Source organism: Lycium barbarum, chromosome 3 (assembly GCF_019175385.1).
Source record: "Lycium barbarum isolate Lr01 chromosome 3, ASM1917538v2, whole genome shotgun sequence".
Classification (NCBI taxonomy): domain Eukaryota; kingdom Viridiplantae; phylum Streptophyta; class Magnoliopsida; order Solanales; family Solanaceae; genus Lycium; species Lycium barbarum.
The window spans coordinates 95,451,874-95,458,741 of NC_083339.1; the positions used below are offsets into that span (position 1 = coordinate 95,451,874).

The window sequence follows — 6,868 nt, forward strand, 5'->3', positions numbered from 1 at the left end:
AAGTCAAACTTTTGCAGCAATTGCACCATCGGATCAATCGCGGCTTTGGTTCCTTCTTTGCCATCAGGTATCTTAATGCAGCATGAATAGTGTATACCGCGACCTTGGACCCCAACAAATAGGCCCGAAACTTCTCAAAAGCAAAAGCTATTGCAAGAAGCTCTTGCTCCGTCACTATGTAATTCATCTGAGCACATTCAATGTTCTGCTTGCATAATAGATAGGATGCATGATTTTATTATGTATCTGGCCAAGCACAACACCGATAGCAAAGCCACTTGCATCACATATCAATTCGAACGGTAGAGACCAGTCAGGAGAAACAATAATCGGCGCTGTGGTCAACCGCTGCTTCAATTCATCGAATTCCTAGCAGCACTTCTCATCAAATTCGAACTTAGCCTTTTTTTCAAGAGCTTACACATTGGGTTAGCAATCTTTGAGAAATATTTGATGAAACGCCTATAGAAACCTGCATGTCCCAAAAAACTCCAGACGCCCGTAACTGAGATAGGTGGAGGAAGCTTTGAAATCACATTAATCTTGGCTTGATCGACCTCAATCCCCTTTTCAGAGATTTTATGCCCGAGGACGATCCCTTCCTTCACCATGAAGTGGAACTTCTCCCAATTTAGCACCAAATTAGTCTCCTCACAGCGTTTAACACTTGACCCGGATGGCCAAGACAGTTATCAAAAGAATCACCAACAACCGAGAAGTCATCCATAAAGACCTCGAGAAGGTCTTCCACCATATCAGAGAATATTAACATCATGCACCGCTGAAACGTAGCCGGTGCATTGCAAATACCAAACAGCATTCTGGTGAAAGTAAATGTCCCATACGGACAAGTAAAAGTCGTCTTATCTTGATCCTCCAAGGCGATGTTGATATGATTGTGGCCCGAATTACCATCAAGAAAGCAATAATAAAAACGCCCCGCTAGCCGATCAACCATTTGATCAATAAAATGCATAGAGAAGTGATCTATGCAAGTGGCAGTGCTGAGCTTGCGATAGTCCATGCAAACTCTCCATCCGATTACAGTCCTCGTTGGAATCTGCTAATTCTTTGCATTGGGCACCACTGTGATGCCGCCCTTTTTTGGAACACATTGGACTGGGCTCACTCATTTACTGTCAGCAATCGGGTAAACCACTTCAGCATCTAACTATTTGATGGTCTCTTTCTTGATGACCTCTTGCATATTCACACTCACTCTCCTTTGATGCTCTACACTCGGCTTGCTATCCTCCTCCAACTGGATTTTATGTTCACAGATCCCAAAAGGAATTCCCCAAATGTCTGCTATGGTCTAACCAATGGCACACTCATATTCACGCAATACCTCCAAAGTAGCACAATCTGCTCCTCAGTCAGTAGGGCTGAAACAATCACTGGCAATGTATTGTTCGAACCAAGGAACTCGTACTTCAAATGTGATGGGAGCTGCTTAAGCTCCAACTTTGGTGGTTCAATGATTGAAGGCTTTGCTGGAGGAGTTGTTCTATTTTCCATATCAAGATTCAGCTTCTTTGTGTGGTAAGAATATGAACCCAACCCAACAATCAAATTGACTGTGTCCACATAACCCTCTATGTCTTCAGCATCAAAGTTTACAAGAATACCAGCCAGAGATTCACCCAAACTTTCTTCTTCCATCTTGAACTCCACCACTTCATCAACAACATCAAAAGATTCAATCACCGAAATTCTTTCGTAAGCACTTGGTAACTTCATCCCTTTGCTTGCCTGAAAAGTAACTTCTTCATCATTTACTCGGAACTTAATTTCATTCTTCTCCGAATCCACCAAAGCTCTCCCCGTAGTAAGGAAGGGTCTCCCCAAAATAATAGGAATGTCCCGATCAACATCACAGTCAAGAATCACAAAATCTGCGGGCAACATAAATTTACCCACCCGCACAAGAACATCATCAACCATGCTAACAGGTCTCTTAATAGATCTATCAGCCATCTGTAACCTCATAGTAGTCGGCCTTGGCATCCCTAAACCTGATTGTTTGTATATAGTAAGTGGCATCAAGTTAGTACTCGCCCTATTATCACACAAACCACGAGCAAAATCATGGTGCTCAACAGAACAAGGAATGGTGAACGCCCCAGGATATCCCTTTTTCTGAATAGTAGTTGTCGAAATGATAGAACTCACAGTGTGAGTCAAACTCACGATTTTATGTTGCACCGTCTCTTGTTGGTCAGCAGGTCCTTCAAATATTTAGCAAAATCGGGCATCTCCTTGACAGCTTCCAATAAAGGAAAATTCAGAGACAACTGCTTCAGCTGATCATAAAATTTTTCGAACTTAGCATCTTCCTTCTTCTTCACCAACCTCTGAGGAAAGAGAGGTTTAGATTTGAAAATCTGAGTCAAAGGGCAGAGACCCCTTTCACAGTTTGCTTGCTCTTGTTATCATCTCCTTCAAAATCTCTAGCATATCAACAACTTTCTCATCAGTAGGATTCTCATCAACAATAATTGGTGCTTCAGACTGCACATCTTCCTCCTCATCAATTGGCTCAAGCTCCACGACCTTCTTATCAGCACCTTGGAGTATTTTATCACTCCAAGTACTGATGGAAAACACACGGTTTACACTGCTTCCCCCATTCTTCGGATTTGGAACAGTGTCACTGGGAAGTCCTCCCTTTTTAGGAGGGTGCTGCTCTCTAGAAATATCTCACATCTGTTACTCGAGCTTCTGAATAGCTGTTGTATAGGAACCCACTGTCTCCGTTAACCCAGATAATGTCCTCTCAGACTTTGATTAATTTACGAGAACCTTCTCAAGCATTGCTTCAACCCTTGAACTACCTTGCTCTGTTGATTGCCTTTTCGGTGGTATATAAGGATTGAAACTCTTGCTCCCAAAATTGTTACTATTGTTGTAGCCCCCTTGGTTCATACCACCATAATTATTATTGTAGTTCCTTGATTTGTTGCTGTTGTAGGCACCCTGACCTTGCTGGTCTCCATTGATTCTGATTCTGGTAACCACCTTGGTAGTTCTGTTTTGATAAACCCCTTGAGAATTATTCACTTAGTTAGCATCTTCTACCTGCATAGGAGGTCCCTCGTGAAATGGACCCTCTTGGGTCTGGTACATCCCTTTCGGCATACCTGGCTCATCCTCACAAACATTTACCTTCTTAATCTGGGTCTTATCAAACTTTTTGTTTAGTAAGGAAATATTCATTGCAAGCTCAGCCAATGTTTGCTAGGTATCTTGGTTCTCCTTTACCATATTCTGGATCATGACACTACCATAAGGCATAATATCATCATTGTTTGAGTGCCAAGCCTAATTGTGCGTAGTCAGCCTATCAAGTATGTTGGTCACTCATCGGTAAGACTTATTCATAAAACAACCATCAGCTGCATTGTTGGCAATTGATTGCATCATTGGATCTAACCCATGATAGAACTTCTCCATTAATATGTTCTCCGGAAAACCATGATTTGGAATCTTCTGCAAATACTCCTTAAATCTCTCCCAAGCTTCATGTAATTGTTCCCCTGGTCGCTGCTTAAATTCATAGTTCTTGTCACGAATCTCAACCTTCTTGCTAAGGGGGTACCATTTCTTGAGAAAGACTACTACCATTTCTGCCCATGTAGTAATAGAATTCCGGGGCAGCTTCTCGAACCATGCTTTTGCATCTCCAGCTAAGGAATATTTGAAAAGCCTCAGCAGAATAGAATCTTGTGAAACGTTGTTTTGGATGTGATTAGCACATACATCCACAAAATTCTACAAATGACGTTAAGGATCATTATCGGTAGAGTTCTGAAAGTAGCCCTCAAGTTTTAACAACTAGTATAAAGAGGAATCAATCTTGACACTTGCAGCTCCAACCCGAGGATGAATAATAGCAGATGCATAATCCTCCTCAGGAACAAGATCAGCGAAAACATTCTCGTCATTTGATTCATTCGCCTGATTATTCAATCGACCCCTTGGTTACCGGCCCGTTGGTTTTGCTGATTCTGATTCATGTTCACCTGGTTTACAAGGAATAGCAAACAAGGTGTGATGGAATAAGAAAAAGACTTCAATCAAAGAAAATTTAGTAATTTCAAAACCGTATTCCCCGGCAACGGCGCCAAAATTTGATACGCTCAAATTACACCTTTAATTAGCATAAAGCGGACGATGTCAAATATAGTAACCCAACAAGGTTGGGGTCGAATCCCACAGGGAATATGGTGTGAAAAGGTTACTAAACTCGTAGAATGCTTAATTTAGGTCTAATGTCTTAATCCGATGATGTTTGTAAAAGTGGGTTGTTTATGACTAATAGCTGACTAATTGCTTTGGATTATAATTTATGATAAAAGAAACCAAGGTTGTGTCCCCTTTAGATGAAGTGTATGATCATGGGTATTGCTCTCAATATACTTCTAATGGATCGTTTGTATGGATGCACTTAACCTCTATGTGAATCTAGACTATTATCCAATAAGAAAAGACCATTTCTTTCTATGCTTTTTCCAAAGATAAGAAAGTATGCATGAAGAACGGTTAATTATGCCAAGTAGATTCCTCTTATTCCTAAGTGAATTTATTAAACAAGATTTAAAGCCTTGAGTTCTTTCTATGTGTTCTTACCAAACCCTAGTTATTTTCCCAAATAAACCCAATTTTATGGCATTAGCTAATGTTTGCAACCACTCACTATATGATGAAAACGAAGAACACATAAACCCTAACAATCCATTATGCGTATATCGCTAACAATCCCCAATCACAAAACACCCATCATTGGGTTCACAACCCTAGTAAGGAAATTTAGCTACTCATAGAAGAAGAAGAAGAACAATAAGAAATAATTGAGATCATAATGCTTACAAATGATTGCTTGGAATTGAAGAGAAATTAATTGCAATTGTTTGTAATCCCAAAAGACTTCAAAAACTATGAGTATTTAGTGCTAAGGGAAATAAAACTGAAATCTGGTGAATTGTATCTTACAAAAACCCTCTATCAGTTATTTATAAGAGTCTAAGTCGTGAGAAGTAAAAAGACAAAACTGCCTGTCAGGTTCATTCTGCGGACCATCAAATTGCGGCCCTTCAACCATCAAACGTCTCCTGCATTTTTCTACGCTACTCTTTGACGGATCGTCAAATGTTTTGCGGTCCGTATAATTGCTCCGCAGGATTGATCTCTAGTGCACTGCTTATTGTGACCGTTCTACGGTACTTTTGACGTTCCGCAGAAAGTTCTGCGGGCCGTCTAATTGCTCCGTCAAGTTGCCTCTTTCAGTGACTTGTTATATTCTCCACTTCTTTCTGCATTTTCACAAACTTCTCCAACCTTTGCCATCAAAACACTAAATACCTGAAGTACAATAAAAACCACATAAAAACGGCAAGAACTTGTTTGAAAACAAGTAAAACTCTTCGCCAAAAGCGTCACATGTGCCGAAATTACGCAGTACATCATATACCCGTGTATGTACGTGTATATAAGGACGCACAAAACGTGACATTTTGGCAAATAGCCATAAATTAAAAATTTCATTGATTGAACATTTCAATTATGGCACAAGTGCCACTAATTAACCCATTAAAGGCACGGCTAATTTTTTTACAAAGACTTAAAATTGAAAATACGGCCCTAATTGATTTGAACCATGAAGTTGGCTTTTTTCAATTATGGCCCTCATTGACTAATTCAATTGATTATTTCAATTGTAGCCATAATAAACAATTTGCAAATATAACCATAATTAAAAATCTTATTAATCATGATTAATTTAAAATTTGTCAATGTACCTTGATTATGCAGAAATTAAACATTTGAAAAGTAAAATGATTATTTATTTCAATTAATCAATTTTCTTGAATTAAACGGGGTGCAATACTTGTCAATTGAACCTTTGATGATTTTAAGTAATTAATTTATTAATTTCTTAATTCATTTTTTATTTATTATGAAAAAATATAGAAATATAGTGATTAATCTTAAAATGATTTACAACACATATTTGCCATTATTTTGCTAAATGAAATAGCAAAATAATATTGAAATAATTTTGTAAATTCATTTGAATTTATAAGTGCCTATCCCACTCCGTTTGAGTTTCAAGAATTCTAAATAATTAAAATAAATTATTGGAGGTCAAATTAGGTGTCAACATGTACTAGTAGATATCATAGGCCGACTTATTAGTATCATGCATACGTTCGTAAAATTAATAAGATAGACAAATAGGCACAACATCACATAACCAAGTAATGTCATCAACAGAAATCAGCCAACACAGGAATAAGATAAGTCCAGCCACAACCATCAACGGGAATAATATATGTCTGACGCAATGCAATGCAACAATAATAGTATCTCAACCGTGTACACACATGCCAACTGGTAATGTTTGCCTAATTATCCATGACCTATAGGGGACCCATGATGTCCATGTACCTCTCGCTTTGGAATTGACCTCGGATCACGAGCCCATAACTAGGCCACATCCTCACCTCTTGTCAAATGTGCCTTTCTATATACATTCTTTCTGTGTCTCATCATAATATGAATCTCAACGTATTTCTAGTCCAATAGTCAATATGGAATATGATTCAGCCAACAATATCATGTCAAGAAATACAAGGCATCAAGCCACAAGTCATATCAAGACTCAAGTAACTTAACTCATCAACATAGTGAATCTCAATCAACAAGAAGAGTATTTATGAACTCCTTCCTTGTTATAACACAACAAATACATCTCAAGTTTCAGTACATAAAGTAATGGCGACAAGCCTACATAATCAATCAATCAGTACCAACCTAGGAATTTCCAACCAGACTTCATGTCCGAAGACCTATACATGTTTTCTCCCAT

At 38.6% G+C, this 6,868-nt stretch overlaps 1 non-coding gene across 1 annotated transcript; it reads left to right on the forward strand.

Moving 5' to 3' along the window:
* Positions 1-3,469: 3,469 nt before the first annotated feature.
* On the forward strand, positions 3,470-3,575 carry LOC132634519 (small nucleolar RNA R71). Its single transcript, XR_009580237.1, has one exon. It is a non-coding gene; the product is annotated as a small nucleolar RNA R71 (small nucleolar RNA).
* The last annotated feature ends 3,293 nt before the right edge of the window (positions 3,576-6,868 follow it).